Source organism: Aotus nancymaae, unplaced genomic scaffold (genome assembly GCF_030222135.1).
Source record: "Aotus nancymaae isolate 86718 unplaced genomic scaffold, 86718_ANA_hifiasm-v0.15.2.pri h1tg000025l, whole genome shotgun sequence".
NCBI lineage: Eukaryota > Metazoa > Chordata > Mammalia > Primates > Aotidae > Aotus > Aotus nancymaae.
Window position 1 is genome coordinate 39,440,844 of NW_026988438.1, and position 20,775 is coordinate 39,461,618.

Here is a 20,775-nt window from a genome sequence, read left to right on the forward strand (position 1 = left end):
CTTTCACTGCTTAATATACTCATTGGACTCAATCATTGAATCATCACATAGAGTAGTTTCTTAAATATATACTCTTCCTTTGGCTAAAAAACTCAGAGAAATAGTCATGCCACATAGAAAAACATGTCTGTTGGTGTTAGGGTGCCAGATAAGGTTTTTTTCTTTCCCCTGTGGATTATTTTAGCTGTAGGCTACTCATGGAATTCCCCTCCATTCTTGCCCCAGAGCTCTCCTGCTTTTGAATGAATATTGAAGGTTTAACAATTACCTGTTCACAGTTGCCTCAGTCCCTCAAAAATAATTTTGTAGGACATTAAAATACCGTAAGTATTTACAAGTTGCCTTCTATTAAAGTATTTTGGCACTACTATTATTTTTTTTCTGGGAACAAATACTTTTTAATAGGTTTAAAGTTTTTTGTTTGTTCTTTTTTTTTTTTTTTACAAATACACTGGAGAATCAGGCAAGGTTGCCAGCATTGAATGCAATCCAGGGGCCACAAGTCTGCACACTCCTTTGCTCCTGGTCCTGTAATGGCAGACCTTTCATCTCGCCTTTACTGTCCACTATGACTTCTGCACTATCTTCAAAATAAAGAAACACGCCATCTTTTCTCCGGTACAACTTGGTTTTCCAATGACCACTGCTGGATTGTACCTTTTTTCTGAGCTCGTTTGCCTTTCTTGACTGTAGCCATCACCCTGTCACCCACACCAGCAGGGAAGTCTGTTCAGCCGTCCCTTCATCCCCCTTACGGAGATAAAATACAGGTTTTTGGCTCCTGTGTTGTCAGCACAGTCGATTACGCTCCTTCCGGAAGACCCAAGGAAATCCGGAACTTCCCAAAAGGGGACCTACCACGTCCTCGCTTTGACATTTTGAGCGCCGCCGGAAAGAAGGAGAAAGGAAGTAGATTTTGACACTATTCTTAAATTATAGGTAAATTTATCCTGTTAAAAAAAAAAAAAAAAGCGTTCTAACCTCTACGTTCAGCAATTCCACATATTCAGAATTTTTAATATCTCTGCCAACCTGTTAGAGTATCTGTTAAAGTGTAAGCACTAGAAATAGGCTCATGAGAAAAAAATATGTGGCTAGTAACAAGTCTGGTAATATTCTTTAAAAATTAAAAACTACAGTATTCTCTAGTACTATTTGCAACATGTTCATAAAGACTTACATAATCTAATATGAATAAAACACACTTCAAGATTAAAATATTCATTTAAGTGGTTCGTATTGCCTGAACTTCCTTTGGAAAGTCTAAGGCTTTTTGTGGAAAAGCCCTTCTTAGAACTCCCTAAATTGAATAGCCACTGTTGAATAGCAGTCCACTTAGAGTCAGGTTGCCCGAGGTTTTCAGATGTCATCAGCTTGTCCAGCTAAAACATGCCTCTTCGGATTGCTCCTTCCTACTCCATGAACATGTAATGTTAAAGCTATCCTTTCAACGGAGCTTCCTTCTCTGGAAAAGTTGGCCTGGTCCCTTTCCTCCTTAAGGGCAGGACCATCACCGCTTGAGAGGAAAGATGGAAAGGGCTAAGAGGGAAAAAGAAATTCCCTGCCTCAGGCCTACATAAGGAAGGGGAAAATTTCTCTTTTCTTAGCAATTCAGAGATCCTGACTGGCATCACCTCCCAGGACTCCAAATGCTTCCTTTCTTGTTATAATCCTCTTAAGTTCTTTTTTTCCCATTCCCCCTGTGATTCTGTCAGTGTTTCCCACTCATTCTTACCGGGCTTGCCGCCCCTCCTCCACACTGCAAACCTCACCCAGAAACAGGGAAAGAGGCCTGGGGGCTTTCAAGTTTATGGCCCATTATAGGTGCATGCTGGGAGGTGTTGAGCAGGGCTGCGGAACTAATCAGTTATCTTAACACTGCGGACAGTAGGGCTAGCATTTGTGGATTGCCAAATGTCTCTGCCTATTTCAATTGTGGAAAAAAAAAAATCAGCTTTATGAATTACTGATCAGTGCTTTGAATCCCCCCTCAGAAAAACTACAAAATCACCTACCAGAGCTAACCAATTAAAGAAAGAAAGAAAGCAAAATCTCAAAAGAAAATTCTTTGCTCAGTGAACAAAACTAGGCAAGGTAAATCAATGCTATTGCAGAAATTGTAAATGAAACAAAGAGACGTGCTTTATGTTCCAATGAGGCTCATGTGAAACCGACACTAAGATTCCATACTCAGGGTTAATCGCAAAGCCATAGAATATGGATTAAGCTACTGTGAAAGGTAAAATACAAAGCAACAGGACAGAGAAATTTTAATCAGGAGCAAAGATTACCATAATCCCCAAATGGGTTTATTTTTGAAAGAGGAGACATTTGTAGAGGACAAACATTCTTAAAACAATAGGAGTGGTGTATAAAATTAACCTAAGTAAGATCTAGGCTAATGCTCGAGTGACTCAGGGTAGGTACTTTCTACAAGTAGTATGTTTTCCACAAGACTAACTCTATGCATATGCTCAGTGCGGTCTAATTTTTCTAAAATTAGAATGTAGCTCTGAAGGCAAGAATTTATTCTTCATGCTTTATAGCTTCTGGTACACAGGATTATCTAATTTAAAAAAATTAGTCGACTCTTCTAATGCTATCTTTTTTTGGACATCCTTACATTATTATTATTACTGTAAAGCTACTCTTCTACTAGTTTTTTCCTGAAAATTGGTAGAAAATTTCACATAAATAGTGCAAAACTAGAAATCATAGAGAACCATAAGAAGTAATTTTTGTTTGACAACAATCACACCAATTCAATGATAATAACAGAGCATATTCCGAAAAAAAAGTAAGTTGGCTTTTTTTTCTTTTCCTGAGAAGAGCCAATATGTTTGCAGGTGTCTTCTCACCAACCGAAGTAGGCATACCTCTGTGAGACAAATAAGCTCTTTTTGTCAAGAGACTTGTTTATAGAATCATTGTAAAAAATAAATAAATAAAAATTATTTCTCCAAAAATATTTCCAACATTTTTGGGAATCTTAAATGGAAAAGCCAGTACCACAATAAACAAATGTAAATTTTAATGTAGCTCTTTTCTACTTCTTCTTCTTCTTCTTTATTTATTTATTTATTTTTTTTTGAGACAGAAGAGTATCATTCTGTTGCCCAGGCTGGAGTGCAGTGGTGTGATCTCAGCTCACTGCAATCTCTACCACTTGAGTTCAAGTGATCTTTGTACCTCAGCCTCCTGAGTAGCTGGGATTGCAGCCATGCACCACCAAGCCTATCTAATTTTTGTATTTTTAGTAGAGACAAGGTTTTGCCATGTTAGCCAGGTTGGTCTTGAATTCCTGGCCTCAAGCGAGCAACCCACCTCGGCCTCCCAAAGTGCTGGGTTTATAGGCATGAGCCACTGAGTCTCGGCTAATGCAGCTTTTTCTAAAAGAGTAAGAATAAATTCTAAAAAAATTAGCATAACTTGTGGGAAATGAGTATATTAGCAACAAAGGAAATTTGGTGAGTTCCAGACAAGAAGCTAAAAATGTGTAACTGTGTAGATCATGATAATGAAAGCATAGGGTTTTTACTACATCATTCATTTCTATGACAAAGTCTGTCATATTATTATCACATTACAGTTAGCTAGCAGATCATACTTTGAACTCTCTAGGATAGTCTGGAAAAGTAAACTGGAAAGTGAAGAACAAAATGTCTTTGTAAGAAGGCCAACTCCTTGTTGAGCCAATACACATAATATCCTGTAAAGAATGGACCACTAACACTTAAGTGATAATAATACTGTAATAATAACAATCTTGCATTTATAAAAAGCTTTACACTTTTCAAGCCCATTTATTTTCGCTTATTTAATGTCCCCAAATCATGAGTATTTATCTCTGGACCCTGAGGAAAATGTATTCTTCCTTCAAAAGACTCCTGGGCTATCTTGCTTTGTGCAAGAAAACAGTGCAAATCAGTGAGTACTTTACTCCCAAGCATAAATTTTGCTTTCCTCATAGCACAATAAAATAGCAATCCGACAGAATATGAAAGCTGGTTTAAATTGCTATGAATCAGTGAAAGAAAATGCTTATTGAAATCACAAATTATTTATCTTGGAGATAGAATTCTGCAAATCAACAAAAGAATACATTTGATGGAAACTGCTAGCTGTCTACCAAAATCTATTTTCCTTCTTTTTCTGGGCATGTGACTACCAGGGCAGACCACATTTCCCAGCATCCTTTGTGGTTACTTGTTGCTATAGAATGTGAGAAGTAATCAATTCTACTAGCCATAGGGCACAGGGCACGTTTCTTCCTGTTCTCTTTTCCTTTTTCACTTGAAGAAAATGAGATAGGGGGCGGTCCCACTTTGGCCATGCATATGGCAACAGTGCCCTAGGGGATGGTTGTGCAAGCTAATGGAAGGTACCCAAGTCTTTAACTGATATCAGGGAGCCAGGCTGCCCTGAACCGTTCTCTGCATACAGTGAGAAAAAGAAACTTTTGCTTTCTTTAAGCGATGTATTTAGCATCTGTTTGTTATATAGCTTATCTTTACTCTAATGTATTTTCCTTGAATAGGAAGATTTTTGTCATGAGAATGTCATGTATCTGTGAAGATATAGATAAAAAGGTAAGGGATACAGCTCATCCTTTTCAAATGGAGCAAAGTTCACACATCCATGGTGGTATCCAAACCATGCTTAATAAAAACCAATTCAGTTAGCCATCCATGAATGCTTATAAGTTTAAGTAATGGTAATAAGTGAATTTGTGTCATCTTGAGCAATTAAATACATAGTCTATTAAACCAAGAAACAAAGAGAATAACATGTTATCAATGTCTCACACATTGAAGAGATTTGATTTCATCGGAAAAGTCCTAACATTTGATAAGTTGACAGAGTTAAATAGACAGTCTTAGGATTTTTACAATGAACTCCACATTTATCCAGAAAGTATCTTGTGAAGATGTAAAACATATTTTATATCTTATGTTTGACATGGGTGCACTTTTTAAGAGGTTATATTCAGCCCCACTCACTTGTTGGCTTTGCAACAAATGACAGACTTGATTTTGTGACATGGCAAGTCTTTGAACCCTCTTATCAACTAGAAATTTTTATATTTGCTTCTAATTACTCAGAAGAAGGAGCATACTATGAATTTTTTAAGCAGAGAGGGGTCTTGTATTAAAAAAATAGAAATTTGAAAGTATCAAAAATAAATAAATAATAAACAAATAAATAAAATATTTATTGAGTGAATGCATGAATGAATGAATTGGGCCTGGAAGGTTGAGTAGAATTTTGACTTTACTTGCCCAAGTTTGGAGGGATGGGTGAAAGGGGATGGTTCTCAGAACTTACAGAAGTATTTTAGTCTGTGTTTGTAGAAACTGTTTGTTGAGCATCTGGAAAAGAGGCCTAGGGATATACCCAAATGAAATGAAAACATTTATCCTCACAAAACCTTGTACCTCAATGTTCATAGCAGTATTATGAATGACACACCAAGCTAGAGTGCAGTGGAGTGATCACAGCTCACTGCAGCCTTGACCTCTGGGCTCAGGCGATCCTCCCACTTCAATGTCCCAAGTAGCTGGGACTACAGGCATATACCACCATACCTAGCCAATTTTTGTATTTTTCATAGAGACAGTTTTGCCATTTTGTCCAGGATGGTCTTGAACTCCTGGCCTCAAGCAATCCTCTCACCTCAGCCTCCCAAAGTGCTGGGATTACAGATGTGAGCCACCAGTGCCCGGCCTGAATTGTATATTTTACATGGTGAATATTACCTGTCCTACCCTGTCCTAGTGTATGTGCTATGTTTCAAAAAAGCTACTACACACACAAAAGAGTGATTAGGAAAGTCCAAGGAAAGAATAGAAGTAAAAACAATCCTTTTTTAAAAATTTCCTTTCCCTGTCCTTTAGGAGGTCTCATTTCTGAAGAAATGCCTAATTTGTTTTCCTTTATTTTACAAACTCTCAGAAATGAAGTTTCCTCTACTCTCTCTGACAGTTTCTAAATCCCAGCGAGGTGGGTTTTTTTACTGGAATGATTTTTAATTTACGATCTCTATTGATACCTAGTGAGTTCTTCAGTAGTTGACTAATTTGCCATTCGCCAGTTCTCCCTCCCTGCCATTGACCCAACAGGGTCATTACTATTTATTTTACAAAAGAATATAGTTCATAATTACATGCAACTTTTTAGAAAAAACTTACTGTAATTCAGTCCTTTCTGTGCTTTCTGGAGTCATTTAAACAGCTATTTTGAGTATCAGTCAATTATAAGAACATGTATCATATGTAGATTAAATGTCACCCACTGTGTTACACACAAAAGTTATAAAGACAAGCTCTCTTCCTTAAGGATATATAAATTTAGAAAAAAAGTAATCACAAACTAACTCTACATATTATAAGAGAAATGTGGTGTAAGAACCCAGAGGACAGGGCTGGCAGTCCCCAGACAATGAAAGGTCAGGAAGGGAGAAGGAAGAAACAAGTTGAGGAACACGTCAACAAGCAGCATGGTAAGGGATACATAGGAAGCCACCAAGCCAGGGAAGGAGTGAGGCTTTCTAACATGAGAAGAGCACAGGCCAGGACTTGGGGTTGTGAGCTTGTTCCACTCACTACACAGTAACATAGGTTCAAGGGCCTACTGATCTCAACCTCCCTCCTTCACAGATATCTACCCTGTCCATCTCCTACTCCTCCAGTCTCATGCAAGCTACCAAGGCCTTGTCCTTTACCCCATATCAAACAACCTAAGAAGAAGACTTAGTAAGTGTCCCCAAGCTCTACTTCTTGTGCCCCTCATTTTCATGCATCTCCAATCCCATTAAGAGAGATTTCTGACATCTCTTCATTCTAGACTAAGGGAATCAGAGTTGACAAAACTTAACTAGTGATGATGCTTTGCCATTCTGCTCATAGGCTATAGAAGGGTCCTATAAAAGCTCATTAAATGAAGGACATTTGGTATGAGGCACAAGTTATCCTAGAAGAGTTGCTGCCAACCAGTGAAGGCAAGGCTGAGGCAGCTCTCATCTCATGCTGAAGCTAATAGGATGGGGTCACAGCCTCTGCTTACAACCCAATTTGCTGTGCTTGTGGTGATGGCACCCTGCCAACCTCAATTCTGCAGCAACCATGCTCTCCACAGACATCCCTCAACATCACCATGGCAGTGAACACTGGGTGACCTCAGGCCCTAGGGACTCCTTTGGTTCATTGGTAAACTTACTGGCACCAGTTCCACTTGTACTCTCATAAGATTCTCATCCTCACTTAAGCAAAACTTTTCCCTATTCACCTTGTTTGATGAAGTTGCCTAGTTCAATCTCTATATCTGAATATCTTCTTATCAATTACACTACTAGATCAGAAAGTAGATCCTTCACCAATACCATATTTTAAATTCTTAAAATGTAAAAGTGATTGAATGTTAATATAAAACAATAATTATGAACTATTAAGTGGACAATCTGAGTAGATTCTTTAATTCAATGTATTGTTTTATGTTCTGTAAAAATGAATTTCATTCAATCATGCAAAGTAATTCTTTTTCTTTTTCTAATTGCACCCCAATGAGGTTATTTATCATTCCTACAGAAATCATCAAATAAAAAAGTCAAAGATGTATTAACTCTCTTCAAAATAAATAGTTTATTGCATGCATTATCTGACGTTTTGTAAATTTTTGGAAACTCAGCTGCGTCAGTGCTTCCTCTTGCTTCATACGATTCGAGAGTCTTTTTGTTAAGTTTCACTTTGTTTTCTTTTTTCAAAAACAGGGTCTCACTATGTCTCCCAGTAGCATGATCATAGCTCACTCAAGGTATCCTCTCACCTAAGCCTCTCCGGTAGCTAGGACTATAGGCACCTGCCACCATGCCCCTCCTAATTTTTGTATTTTTTCTTTTTTTTTAAAGACAGGGTTTCACTCTGTTCCCCTGACCAGTCTGAAATTCCTGAGCTTAAGTGATCCACCCACCTCAGCCTCCCAAAGTGCTGGAATTACAGGCATGGGCCACCATGCCCAGTCTTTTAGTTGACAGTTTTATAGACTCACACTTCATAAGTGGGGAGATTAAGAGACAAAAATGGAAGGCACAAAAATGCATTTAATTTTTTTTTCTTTTGAGGCAGTCTCATTCTGTTGCCCAGGCTAGAGCACAATGATGCAATCTTAGTTTACTGTAACCTCTGCCTCCTGGGCTCAAGTTATCCTCCCAACTCAGCCTCTCCAGTAGCTGGAACTATGGGTATGTCCCACCATGCCCAGCTAATTTTTTTTTTTGTTTTGAGACAGAGTGTCACTCTATCACCCAGGCTGGAGTGCAATGGTGCGATCTCAGCTCACTGCAACCTCCGCCTCCCAGGTTCAAGCAATTCTCCAGTCTCAGCCTCCTGAGTAGCTGAGACTACAGGCGCCTGCCACCACGCCTAGCTAACTTAACATACATACATACATATACGTATATGTATACATATATGTATAATATACATATACGTATATGTATGTATGTATGTTATATATATGCCCAGCCAATATGGTGTATGTATGTATGTTTTATATATATGCCTGGACTATATATATATATATATATATTTATGTATGTATGTATGTATTTTTAGTAGAGATAGGGTTTCACCATATTGGCTGGGCTTGTCTCAAACTCCTGACCTTGTGATCCGCCCGCCTGTGCCTCTGAAAGTGTTGGGATTACAGGTGTGAGCCAACAGTGTCCGGCTTAATTTTGGTATTTTTAATAGAGACAGGGTTTCACTATGTTGCCCAGGCTAGTCTCAAACTCCTGGCTTCAAATGATTCTCCCACCTCACCTTCTCAACGTGCTGGGATTACAAATGTGAGCCACTGTGTCTGATATCTAGTCAAATATTAAATAATAAATTAATACACTTATTTTAAATTTAAAAATGAGCCATTGCAGAATAAATTGTACCCATTTTTTTAATGTTTTAATTAAAATATACATATTTCAAATTAAATGATAAGAGCATGGCACAAAATACCAAAGTCAAAGTAAACAGCTATTTAATTGACCACATGAACTGGCTTCCTGTTGCTTTGAGAACATAAAAAGGTTAAAGTGGACTTTGATAAACTTGTACTTTCCGTTTGAAATGACAATATTGTGGTTAATGCAAAGCCACAAGGTGCATTGACTGCTATAGGCCATTTTACAAATAAAAACTATTGGTCTCTCAGCAAAACCTAGATGGTATAGTGAAAATAGATCAGAACTTCCTTTGTGTCACTGGCTGAGGTAGGAACTTCTGAGATTCTCCTCCAAAGGTCTTATGAAGTATTTGGCTGGAATTGCAAAATCATAGCCAGGTATCTGGCAATAATTCAAAATAGCTTTACATCGGATTATACGTTGGGACCAGGCTAAATTTTTTGAAAGATTGTTTTTCGATCCTGAGACATGCTCAGTCACTTTAATCTAGTCTCTGTCTTAGAATTTGATTGCTGTGGTTGTTGCCACTTCATTATAAATGAGAAAGATATTCAGTCATGCTGAATGAGGACATTTATATGTAAATAGAAGATGTTTTGCTTTGGCAATACCACTGTTCCTAGGATTGAAGTGTATATGATTTTCCAAGTGCTACACTAGCCACTAAAAAAATAAAAAATAAAAAATCACGATTTAAAAAGAACCAAAAACATTACATATTTTGATTATCAATGTCTTTTCATTTTATGTTCCATAGTTAGTGTTCAGAAAGGACCAAAAGAATTAGAAGCAGCCTGTCTTACATACATGATTCCATATGTTCTTCCAAACCATTATTTTACAATTATTATTTAAAGAGAAGTGTCTTCATCAAAATATTTCACCAAGCATATCTTGTCGACAATCTCAGTGTTTAATTAGGCTATTTTTCTAAAACAACATGATAAGCCTTGTCTAATTTTGCAAATTAACTCAAAGCCTGATCTAACAACCTAACCAGAAGTGATAGAATTTAAAAGTGACATGGATAAGAATTATTAGACTCTGATTTAAAAATTAAATTATAGGTCATTACAGATCTCAAACTCATCATATTCACTCAAATCATTTGAATATTCAATTAGTATTTTCCAAGTTGAAGGCAAAATAATGTATGCTAGGAAGAAAATAAAAAAGCATAAGACATGGTCATACTCTCAGAGAACTTTCAAACCAACGGAGCAAATGATCAAGTAAGTTCTAGAAGGTGAATAGTTTTAGTCTCTACGTAATTCTCCAAACACCATCTGTGACTCATACACATCATTTAGACCTCAGATATACATTCATAGGAAGCAAATATTTCAAATTTCTGTCAAATTTTTTTCTTCAAGAGTTATTTTAACCACTCATGACAAATTTTGTTTCAAAACTTCTTAGAATAATATAAAATATCTATTATCAAAATATAAGTATTCGAATGACCATTTGTAGCTGAAATTTTAAAGTATTGGGATTCTTTGTTTTGTTTGTTTGGTTGAGATGGAGTTTCGCTCTTGTCGCCCAGGCTGATGGAGTGCAATGGCACAATCTCAGCACACTGCAACCTCCACCTCGGTTCAAGCAATTCTCCTGCTTCAGCCTCCCGAGTAGCTGGGATTATAGGCATGCACCACCACGCCCAACTAATTTTTTAGTAGAGACTGGGTTTCACCATGTTGGTCAGGCTGGTCTCAAACTCCTGACCTCATGATCCACCTGCCTCGGCCTCCCAAAGTGCTGGGATTACAGGCATAAGCCATTGCACCCAGCCCAATATTGGGATTCTAATGGAGTCTATGACCATGGTATACATCATTATTCAATGAAAATATTCTACATTGTATTCTCGTACTAATAAGTTCCTTTTTGTACTTTCAGGGTCTCAACCCTTACTTTGTTTACATAATAGAGAAAACATATATATATATATATTCTTTTTTTAGACATGGTCTTGCTCTATCCCCAGGCTGGTGATCTCAGCACAATGCAACCTCCGCCTCCCAGGCTCAAGGGACTTTCCCACCTCAGACTAACGGAGTAGCTGGGACTATAGGCAGACACCACCACTCCCAGCTAATTTTTATATTTTTGGCAGAGACAGAGTTTTGCCATGTTGGCCAGGCTGGCCTCAAGTGATCTACCTGCCTTGGCCTTCCAAAGTGCTGAGATTATAGGAATGATCCACCATGCCTGGTGAGAAAATAATATTTATCACACTTAATTATTAGGTATTTCATACTACTTAAAAATAACGTTTAATGAACACTTTTGGAGGAGACATAGCGAGACCCTGTTTTTGAAAAAACAAAACAAAATGAAACTTAACAAAAAGCATCTCAAATCACATGAAGCAAGAGGAAGCATTGATGCAGCTGATTTTCCTAAAATTTACAAAATGTCAGATAATGCGTGCAATAAATTATTTATTTATTTTAAAGAGAGTTAATACATCTTTGACTTTTGTATTTGATGATTTCTGTAGGAATGATAAATAACTTCATTGGGGTGCAATTAGAAAAGGAATTAGTTTGCATGACTGAATGATAGATCTCCTCACTGGACTGCTTAAGGGCAAAGACTGTATCTTTTCAAGTTTGGATACCCAGTACCAGGCAGTATGTCTATCACATGGTGAGCAGTCTGTAGTTGAATAAATGAACAAATAAACCAATCAAAACAAATCAATGAAGGAAAATCATACTGACCCTGTAGCAACCAAGGCAATCAAGACTGCAGCTGTTTAGGATTCAAAAATGTCACCCGTTTGCGCACAAAGTTATCACTGACTACATATTTAGTTTTTGTCTGTTTATTTTGAGATGGAGTTTCGCTCTTGTTGCCCAGGCTGGAGTGCAATGGTGCAATCTCGGCTCACCACAACCTCCGTCTTCCAGTTTCAAGTGATTCTCCTGCCTCAGCCCCCCGAGTAGCTGGGATTACAGGCATGCGCCAGCACGCCTGGCTAATTTTGTATTTTTAGTAGTGACGAGGTTTCTCCATGTTAGTCAGCTGATCTCAAACTCCTGACCTCAGGTGATCTGCCCACCTTGGCCTCGCAAAGTGCTGGGATTACAGGTGTGAGCCGCTGCGCCCGGCCATATTTAAGTTTGGAAACAATGTTTTATGATTATTCAGTTGCACTTATGATAGTGCCAAAATGATGAAGTTAAAATCAATTGAGACAAATAATTCACTATACTAGAACAGAATGAAATGTTTTTTAAAGACAAATTATATAAACTATGACAAATTATACACCCTCTTCAAACCTCAGTCTTTTCATCTGCCAAATGGAAACAGTAATAACGTACCATCCTCATCAATGGCTTTATCAAATTATACACATACACACAACAACTTAAGCTTGATAAATGAAAGTGCTATATAATTATAATTAATATTCAGTTTACCTCCTCAGAACATCAGAAACTAGTTACCTATTCTTGCATAATATATAATTAGGATACTTATTAAGAATTTAGTTCTGTTGAACAGCATAATGGCTCAGAATTTATTTGTTTATAAAAATAGATGTAGCTAGAGGTAACTAATAGGCTTGTTAAAGAGCACCTAGTTACACAGCGGTAGAAGGCGATGCATATTAACAAAGCTACAAGACAACAATCTGCTTTCTAGAAAGAAAAGTAAGGAAAAAGGAAAGAAGGAGTAACAGTTGCTAGCATTCAGCAAAAGCCTGTGATGTGCCTAACACTTTGCTAATATATTTCATTTCCTTTAACCCTCACAACCATCCTACCTTATCATTAATTTTAGAGAAGAAATTGATGCCTAGAGAAGTTAAGCTATTGGTCCAAGATCACATGATCAATAAGAGCTTATTCAAACCCAAGAATGTGGACTACATTGCACTCTGCCACTAAGAAATTAAAGAGGTGGAATAAAAACCAAAACATATAAATTATTTCCTTCATTGTTATAACCTGGGGTTTATTTGGTGATTTTTAAAAATAGTTTAATTGGAACTCTGAGCCCATTTTACTGGATTTCTGAGCTTTAACATTCTCAAAAGTAACAATTTTAAAAAATTTTTGATTAGAAACGTTCTTTAAGAAATCACACATGTATGTATTAACTGCTTCTGGAATTGAAAGAATATCATTTGAAAATATTTCCCCAAACCACATATTTGGTTGCCAAAAAATGTATTACATTAGTTTTAATTTTTACCTATGTAATAATACATCCATATGGTATAAAAATCAAGTACTATTAAAAGTTCTCCCTATCCCACTCCTGCTTCTCTTAACCCTCAACCCCTCACCAAACCTCACAGCCCAAGGCAACCACTTTTAGTTCTTTCTTTTAGTAATTGAATACTTTCTTATACCTTATTAAGAAAAATACACATTTGTCTCCCCATTCATCCAATATAGGTATATCAAAATTTTCACTTAAATCAATAATTGGTATTTACTGTGTTATGACTATATTAATATTGTTTACTACTGAGCCAAGTGGTGTATTTTGATTATGTTTTCTCTCTTGCTTATCTTTTTGTTTTTCCTGGAATTGTTCATTTCCTTGATATTACATTGGTTTAGTTTTCTATGTACTGATAGCTATTTTTTCCCCAAATGGCATAACACATTTGGCAAATGCCTCTCAATTTTTCTAAAGATGTATGCACATCAAGTAATCTATTACTTCTGTACTTTTTTCTTGAAGTTCTCTTTTCCACAGCCTCCCATTTCAATCTTGACTGGTTATTCTCTCTAAAGCTAATACACTCATTCATCATCCTTTCCTTCACCATTCTCTTGAGTTGGTGATATGGTTTGGCTGTGTCCCCACCCAAATCTCATCTTGCATTCCCACATGGTTTTTTTTTTTTAAAAAAACGGGGTTTCACCATGTTGGTCAGGCTGGTCTTGAACTCCTGACCTCAGGTGATCCACCCGCCTTGGCCTCCAAAGTGCTTGGATTACAGGTGTGAGCCACCACGCCCGGCCAGAATTCCCACATGTTGTGGGAGGGACCCAGTAGGAGGTAGCTGAATCATGGGGGCAGGTCTTTCCCATGCTGTTCTTGTGCTAGTGAATAAGTCTCATGAGATCTGATGGTTTTATATGGGGGAGTTTCCCTACACAAGCTCTCTCTTTGCCTCCTGCCATCCATATAAGACTTGACTTGCTCCTCCTTGCCTTCTGCCATGATTGTGAGGCCTCCCTAGCCACATGGAACTCAGTCCATTAAACCTCTTTTTCTGTGTAAATTACCCAGTTTTGGGTATGTCTTTATTAGCATCATGAGAATAGACTAATACAGTTGGATTGTTTTCCAGATCTCATGACTACTTATTTTTTGGTTGACTTTGCGGCTCTGCTTTGCTCTCTTGTATTCTTTCATTATGATTTTGAAAGGTTTCTGTAGAGAGGACAGAAAAGTACATGTGTTCAATCTGCTATATTTACAAGAAATCCCTAACTCACATTTTCTTCAGCCTGTTTATATTGAGGTAGCCTTTGTTAATGGAAGTAGACTTGTCTTTATTGATTTTTTTTAAAATAAAAGGCATAGTGACTATAACTGCAATTTACAATTATTACCACCAGCAGTTAACATCTAACTGGATAGATTATGTATATAATTTGATCATTATGGCTACTTGCTATGCGGTGATATACTTTCCCAGTGGCCTGCAGTTGGCTGAAGTAAAGACAAAGAATTTCAAGCTATTTTTCAGAGTCTATATAGAGAATCAAAATATGTTTGGCTAAAAGAAAGCTCTAGCTAATTTTTTCTTTATGATATATGTTTCTGTCTTCAATGCATAAAGCTTTTGTTGCGATCAGTGGTTGTTTTCTTCATTAAAGATATACAGCAGAATCAATTTTTTTATAAAAATGTAGTATCATATATATTTACAAATTAGTTATAATTTTTGATCTAAGAATTAAGTAAGGATTCAGATATGAAATAAGAATATAAAGAGGTTAAAAAAAAAACTAGACATATCAAGATAAAACAAAAGACAAGAATCCTCAGGTAAGAAAAGGCTTTTAGTTTCTAGAGGTGGAGGTTTGGGAGAGAATTATTCTCCCTATAATGAGCAGTGGAAAAAAATTTAATTTAAGACTTTTCCCACCAAAAATAACATTAGAATCAGTCTACTCTATATGGGGCAGGAGAGGGGTATGAAAGAAGAATGTTAAAATAGCTACTTTCTAAGTAAATTTACCGAGTTCTTATAGGTACATAGAATTATACAGAAAAATAATGTAGCTTGTCTTAAGAGTTGACAATCTGGCCGGGCGCGGTGGCTCACGCCTGTAATCCCAGCACTTTGGGAGGCCGAGGCGGGTGGATCACGAGGTCAAGAGATCGAGACCATCCTGGTCAACGTGGTGAAACCCCGTCTCTACTAAAAATACAAAAAATTAGCCGGGCATGGTGGCGCATGCCTGTAATCCCAGCTACTCAGGAGGCTGAGGTAGGAGAATTGCCTGAACCCAGGAGGTGGAGGTTGCAGTGAGCCCAGATGGTGCCATTGCACTCCAGCCTGGGTAACAAGAGTGAAACTCCGTCTCAAAAAAAAAAAAAAAAAAAGAGTTGACAATCTAAGACAGCAATAACACATATGGAGTAGAGGATACTGAAGTCATTAAATAAGAAAAGACATCTACACTATAGTACTTGCAATCCTGTTTACTTTGGCCTCATTCTGAATTTTTATAATAATATACTAAAACCAAGTTTTTATTTTTATTTTAATTAATTAATTAATTTGAGATAAAGTCTTGCTCTTGTCACCCAGGCTGGAGTGGAGTGGCACAATCTCAGCTTACTGCAACCTCCACCTCCCAGATTCAAGTGATTCTTGTGCTTCATCCTCCCAAGTGGCTGGGATTACAGGTGGCTGCCACCACACCCAGCTAATTTCTGTGTTTTTAGTAGAGACAGCATTTCACCATGTTGGCCAGGCTGGTCTTGAACTCCTGACCTCAGGTGATCCACCTGCCTTGGCTTCCCAAAGTGCTGGGATTACAGGCATGAGCCACTACACCTGGCTAAAACCAACTTTTAAAAAATTACATTATCTATTACATGACATATGAAAAAACCAGTCACATAACATAGTATGCCTTTGACAGTATGACATGTAACTGTAATTAGTAAGGTTAGTTTAAAATTTAATTTTAAAGCAACCAATGCATAAAGACACATATTTTAGGGCCGGTTGTGGTGGCTCACGCCTGTAATCCAAGCACTTTGGAGGCCAAGGCAGGCGGATCACCTGAGGTTGGGAGTTCAAGACCAGCCTGACCAACATGGTGAAACCCCATCTTCAAAAAAAAAAAAAAAAAATCATATTTTAGTAGTCATGAAAAAGAGAGAAGGTAAAAGAAAAATATCAACTTAGAAAAAATGTAATGTATAGAAGTCTGAGGAGGGAAAACCTTCTCAGCTTTACGATTGCAATAAGGTTTTTTTTTTTCCTTTCATTCTTCAAGGTTCAGTATAAGAGAAATCATTAATTCTTCTTTAGCTAAAATTTTGCAATGGTAGAGTATTTCTTTTGGATACAAAGGGAAGAGACCACAAACTTGCCACCAAGTAATCTGTGTTTAGTAATCACTGTAGCCATAATTACAATTGTTGAGTCAAATAACCATAATCACAGTTGTCCAGTGAACCAGATTATGACTGTGTTTATTGTCTTTCTTGTCAGGGTGTCTCTTTTGTCCATTTCCTGTTGTTTGAAATGACTGCACCAACAAAGTTTTGGGAGTTGTTTTGCCTTTATTTTGTTGATCAGCATGAGCTAATTGTGAGATCAGCAGTGTGGGTTTTAAATTACTGAAATCCATAACTTAATAAAGGATGCACAATCTATTCTCTGTCTGAATGACCACTTAGAATGTTTTCTTGCCAGGCTTATCATAAGTTTTCACCATGCTTCTTCTATCCTATCTTGGGTGTATGATAAGCAATGTTCAACTCTGATAGTTCTTAGTGTTGAATTGGGTCTGTCATCTAGTGTTGTTGAATAGACTTCATCTCTTTCCAAGGTTCCTAATATGTATATCCAATGGGGAGGTGTAATATCCACCGCATAAAGGCGCCGGGCTTTTTAAAGTTTTATTGTGGACTCCCACATTCAGTTAAAATATGTAAGGGCACAAAAGACCTTCTGTGTTGGACAGACTTTAGGGTAGCCCATGTGATTTCTTCCTCCTGGTATGTACGCCCTTGTATAATCTTCCCTTAAGTGTGAGCATAATCTGTCAATTGCTTCTAAGAGAATATGGCAAGGGTGATGAGAATCACTCCTGAGGTTACAGTGTATTATATGAGATTCCATCTTGGTAACCCATTCTAGACACTTTTCTTACTGGCTTGATGAAGTAAGCAAACACATGGCTTGGCACTGTTGGCAGCCTCTGGAAACTGAGAGCAGCCTCCAGCTGACAGAGAGCAAAAATAAAGGGCCTTCAGTCTTACAATTGCAAGGAAATGAATTCTACTAACAACTTGAGTGATGATCTTAGAAGCGAATTCTTCCCCAGTCAAACCTCCAGATAAAGTTGTAGCTCAGCCAATGTGTGGATTTCATCCTGCGAAATCCAGAATGAAATCACATCCAGCCAACATGCTGAGTTTATTCCAGCAACTAAGCCATGCTGGGGATAATAAATGTGGGTTGTTTTAATGTTTTAAATTTGTGTTAATTATTATACAACAATAGAAAACTAATAAACATTTACTCCAGCAGTGGATGAAACAAAAAAGCATTTTAAAAAATCGAAGAATAGAAATCCTATCTTTTATGGCACTAGTGCAAGGTAGGGGTTCAAGGGAGCCTTGATGATCTAGAGTTCAGAGATAGACAAACTCTTTGCAGGTGGTGGCCTCCATATGGATAGCGACACAGTTTGGATATTTGTTCCCACTCAAATCTCATGTTGAAATGTAATTCCCCATGTTGAAAGTGTGGCCTGTTGGGAGGTATTTGGGTCATGGAGGCAAATTCCTCATGGCCTGGTGCTCTTGAGTGAGCTCTCATGAGATCTAGTTGTTTAAAGTGTACAGCACCTCCCCCACTCTCCCTTGCTCCTGCTCTGGCCTTGTGACATCCCTGCTCCTGCTTCACCTCCTGCCATGAGTAAAAGCTCCCTGGCGGGGGCCATAGCTCACACCTGTAATCCCAGTACTTTGGGAGGCCAAAGTGGGCAGATCATGAGGTCAGGAGTTTGAGACCATCCTGGCTAACATGGTGAAACCCCATCTCTACTAAAAATACAAAAATTAGCCAAGCATGGTGGCATGTACCTGTAATCCCAGCTACTCAGGAGGCTGAGGCAGGAGAATTGCTTGAACCCAGGAGGTGGAGGTTGCAGTGAGCCAAGATCGTGCCACTGCAATGTAGCCTGTACGACAGAGCAAGACTCCATCTCACAAAACCAACCAACTAACCAAACAAAAAAACTCCCTGAAGCCTCCCCAAAAGGCAGACAGATGCCAGTGTGACACATCCCACATAGCCTACAGAACTGTGAGCCAGTTAAACCTCTTTTCTTTATAAATTACCCAGTCTCAGGTATTTCTTTATAGCAATGCAAGAGCAGCCTAATACAGAGAAGGTACCTGATCTGTGTGGCAGAGAGTGGAGAGGCAGGCCTGCCACATCTTGGGATAGCTTTCAGGGTCAAGATGTTGTCAGTATCGGGGAGGTACTCTAATGCTACTCAACTAAAATATACTGTGCAATAATTGCTGGACCTTTTCAATATTCTGGTATCCTATTGATGATGTTAATATATTATACGACCTTATATTTATATAGTAATAGAAAAAACACTCTCACATATGTCATCCAGTTTTACAGATGACAAATCTGAGGCATAAAGATGGTAAGTGGCATGTCGAAGGTCACATAACCACTGTAAGTGACAGAGCTAAGACTTGAACCCTGAGCTGCAGAGCCCAAATCTAGGTCTCTTCCTACCAAAGCACAGCTGTATGCATGTATCAATATTCTGGTATATTGTTTGTATTCTCTCTATCAATTTAGGGCTTCTATTTTATCCCGAGGTTCTATTATAACCGCAGAGGTCCATGTTGGTACTGCTTTTGCTGAGTGTTACAGGTTGAGGTCCCTAGAAAGCAGACTCTGAGACAGAGAATGTCATGCAAGAAAAGCACTGAGGCACGCCTTCAGAATCAGCATTGTGGGGGCGGGGAGGAAGGAAGGAAGGAAGCAAGCAAGCAAGCAGTATTGGGCAGAGGGAGAAGTTAGCTGAAATGTAGTTATGAAAAAGTGTCAGCTGACCTCACAGGCATCTCTGAAGCTAGGATGCTTTTGGAAGTTGTGATCTGGGGCAGAGGCTGAGCCTTTATCCCCTACATCCTCCAGTCATTTGATGCAGACTGTTCCTGTAAAGGAAGCGTGAACTTGGCTATGGCAGCTCTCTTAATTTCTGGAGAAGGCTGTAAGCCAACAACTTTCTGGAAGCTTGGAATAAATTTTTCCATCCTGAAGGGGAATCTGGGCTCTACAGTAGAACCTCTACTCTATTGGCTGCCATAGATGTTAGCCTTGATGATCCACCCTACCTAGGATCATCTTTGATTCTTTGATCCACTTTGTCCCCTGCTATTACATTTCTATCCAAGGATTCTCTCTGTCTTATAGATAATGGACTCAACTGAAAGGAGTTAAGAAGGAAGCTATAACACTAAGTGCAAATGTTGGTGGTGAGGAAAAGGTGATATGTAGGCTGGTGGCTTGTTGAAGGAAGTGTGCCATGCCAAGTGGTGACCCACAAAGCATTAGTCTGACTGACAGAACTTTTAAAACAATTAGAATTGGTTAGCAATGCTTTAAAATACCACGACTTCATTTTTTAAAATATCCAAATCACCAGTTACTCTTAAAGAATTGAAATAGACAACAGACCTGCAGTCTTTTGGCAACAGTCCAGTGACTGCTTCTTTCCTTAAATGGGCACGGGCTGATTACTCACTTATTTTGCCTGCTTCTCTCATATAGATATTTGAGATCGTCAGTGCTTACTGCAAGAGTTGAGGGGAAGATCTAGAAAGGAGCTATTAAGAGAGCCGTGCATGCTCAGGCACACACAGAATAGTACATCCTTAAGCCTGTGGTTCTTGACTTACGCTGCAGGTTAGACTCATCACTCAAAACTCTTTTTGGAAGCTCTTAGAAATTCCAATGCCAGGCCAGGCATGGTGGCTTACGCCTGTACTCCCAGCACTTTGAGAGGCCCAGGCAGGTGAATCATGAGGTCAGGAGTTCAAGATCAACCTGGCCAAGATGGTGAAACCCCATCTCTACTAGAAATACAAAAAAATTAGCCGGGGGTGGTGGTGGGTGCCTATAATCTCAACTACTAGGGAGACTGAGGTAGGATACTCTCTTAAACTTGTGAGGGGGACGTTGCCGTGAGCCAAGATTGCACCACTGCACTCCAGATGGGTGACAGAGTTAGAGTCTGTCTCAAAAAAAAAAAAAAAAAAAAAATTCTAATTCCAGTGGGACACCGTGGCTCATGCCTGTAATCCCAGCACTTTGAGAGGCCAAGGCGAGTGGATCACTTGAGGTCAGGAGTTTGAGACCAGCCTGGCCAACATGGTGAAACCCTGTCTCTACTAAAAGTACAAAAATTAGCCAGGTGTAGTGGCAGGTGCCTGTAATCCCAGCTACCCAGAAGGCTGAGGCAGGAGAATCCCTTGAACTTGGGAGGTGGAGGTTGCAGTGAGCCAAGTTTGTGCCACTGCACTCCAGCCCAGGCAACAAAGTGAGACTCTGTCTTGAA

At 38.5% G+C, this 20,775-nt stretch overlaps 1 pseudogene; it reads right to left on the minus strand.

Annotated features, from left to right (window-relative positions):
- Positions 1-459: 459 nt before the first annotated feature.
- LOC105713934 (large ribosomal subunit protein uL14-like) lies at positions 460-877 on the minus strand (annotated as a pseudogene).
- Between the last annotated feature and the right edge of the window lie 19,898 nt (positions 878-20,775).